Here is a 2,854-nt window from a genome sequence, read left to right as displayed (position 1 = left end):
GGCTGTTTGCAACCTGGGCAATCATCCCCATATGTCCTCCATACTTCACTATAAGCGGGCACTAAGACAACCCAGCTCTGTGTGCCTGGCATAATATACTATTAAAGAAAGGATTTTCTAGCTAAAGATCCCAGAGTAGATATAAAAACCCTGCGGAAATTGATAACAACAAAAGGAAAAAAGAAAGTAAGATTCATGTTTCATTAGGGACTACTGCAGAGACGCACACAGTTATGCTCTACTGTAGTGGATCACCAGTAACCCCAAACCACGGACAAATATAAAATGCAAAATATACCAAGAAGTGCAATTAATGTGAGAACTGGCTATGTCAGGGAGTCAGGAAGTCTTGCTAAAGCCATGCTCAGCTGAAATCTGAAGACATAAGGAAATGTTAAGTAGCGGAAGAGGAAATCAAGTGTGCCCTTGAAGAGAGCCGAAATGAGTGGGGAGGAGCTGACATCAAGGCCAGCATCTAACCTTGAGATCTTAGCTACGGTCGCACAAAGGGCTCAGTGAGTCAGAGAAGACACAAAGAAACATCCATCCAGGCATTAGATAACATAGCCCTCAGGAGTGGCAATGGACATTAGAAGAACAAGTTGGTAATAACCTATTTTTGATGTGAATGTTAGATGAATTAGACTGAATATATTTTTTTTTGTTGGTAGTTTAGCAGAAACTAGATTTTGAGTATTTCTTTTGGTAGTGAAATAAAAATATTATTTATAGAAAGTTTTCATACATACATATGTGCCTTTTAGGTTTACCAGCACTCAGGGTGAAGGATGGAGGAGCCTTGAAGATAGTATATCTTCCTCTAAGAGATATAAGAATAAACATTCTTTAAAAAACCAAATAGGGAGGGGCATTGCACGCAAGCGAGTGTCTGTGTGTGTGTAATGAATCTTCTAGCTGAAATTATTCAGATAACCAAAGGATAATATTTTTATGAGGACATAACGAAATGTACTTATAGTTGGCCATATCGGAGATGTAAAAGATACAAAAATGTCTGCATTAGCTGTAGTGTGTTTGGTTGTAAGTAATAGAAACCCAGAGTCACAGAGTAGTACAATTATGGCAGTTTGAATAAGAATGTCCCAGGCATAGGCTCATAGATTTGAATGTTTAATCATCAGGGAGTGGAACTATTTGAAAAGGAATAGGAGGTGTGGCTTGTTGGAGGAAGTGTGTCACTGAGGGTTGACTTTGGGGTTTCAAAAGCCTAAGCCAGGTCCAGTGTCTCTTTCTGCTGCCTGTGGATACTGATGTAGAATTCTGAGCTCCTTCCCCAGCACCATGTCTGCCTGCATGCTGCTGTGCTTCCCACCATGATGACAATGGGCTAAAACCTCTGGAATTGTAAGCAAGCCCCAACTAAATGCTTTCTTTTATAAGAGTTGCTGTGGTCGTGGTGTCTCTCCACAGCAATAGAACACTCAGATAACAACGTACTTATAGAACAGAGACTCCGGATGGCAGGGTGTGTGTGCAGGTTCAGGGTGGGTTGCTCTGATACACAGTGATATCATTAAAGACATAGGTTATTGCCACTGTTTCTGTCACTGCCCACCCAACAGCCCCCCACCACCACCATATGTGCCCTCCCCACACACTCTGCAGGGGATGGAGCTCAGTGCTTCGGGGGCACTCCACAAACACTACACCATCAAGCTACACTGTCAGCTTTCTGTAGCACTTTTTGTCACAGTTGGTGGGTAAAAAGGTCATAACTGGAGTATCAAGCTGCAGCATTTGCCTGCTGCAGCTCCAGCCATCCCATGCAGAGCTGGCAAGGTTCCTTGTACACCATTCGACAGCCTCTCCTGGAATCAAACCATATGTCTTATTGGCCCCAAGTCAACCGTATATCCACTTCTGAAACAAGAACACGTTCTGAAGAGGTGAGTATGTCTTTCTCATACCCACTGGAGGATTATTACAGCAAACCTATTCTGGTGCGGAAGGCCTACAATTATTTTGCCCAGCTTTTCTGGCTGGGAATACTGCAATCTGTTATATTTATTTGAGTGGTCATTGAGTCAACATATCAGAGGTACGTCTTCACATCAAGGTCTTTGAGTTCTAAAGCTGACAACTTGCTATTTATTTTAATCATGTTTCTCTGTGTGAATTGACTTTGGTTTCTCCATGTTTGGGGAAGCAAAGGATAGGCTTTCTTGACCTCAAATCTAAGAAGAGTTCTGCACACGTGTAGGACTAGCTTCTCATTACTATGTCTAAGCCGAAGTCTCCCCAAGGCCTCACCGCAGCAATCATAAGAAGCTTTGCCAGACACAACATGTATTTTTTTGTTAGAACCTTGGCTTAGTTTAGGATGACACTGTGCCAATCTTGTGTCAAAATAGGTATGCATCAGTCACATCAATCATCTTATTTTGCAAGAGCTTCATTGACTTCCTTGAGCCTATAGATGGCCTTGAGATCTGTTTCTGGGATGATGAAATAAGAAGAAATCTTCTGGGGACTTCTGGGAGGACTCTTGCTTTTCCGATAAAAGTGACACATATAGCTCTTCCTGCCTGGAACATGGACATGAAATCTTGGCTATGGCAGCCATCTGACTTTGTTCTAATGATAGAATGCAATACATTATTCACGAAGTCTACCGAGAGCATTGGCTCTGGCACCTCATCACTTTGACTGCTGAGCCATAGTATCTGTACCTGAAAAAAGGCTGAGGCATTGATAAATTTTATCTCAAAAGATCAAACTCTGACATGCAAATCCAGAACCAGCTACATTTATGTGTTTGTGTGTGTTTTTGTTTTATTTTTATTTTGAGATAGTGTCTCAAGATGCGGTCCTTTTGTTTCAGTGTTCCAAGTCC

This window comes from Microtus pennsylvanicus, chromosome 5 (assembly GCF_037038515.1).
Source record: "Microtus pennsylvanicus isolate mMicPen1 chromosome 5, mMicPen1.hap1, whole genome shotgun sequence".
NCBI classification, from domain to species: domain Eukaryota; kingdom Metazoa; phylum Chordata; class Mammalia; order Rodentia; family Cricetidae; genus Microtus; species Microtus pennsylvanicus.
The sequence above is the reverse complement of the archived record's forward strand: the minus strand, read 5'-3'. Positions refer to the sequence as shown.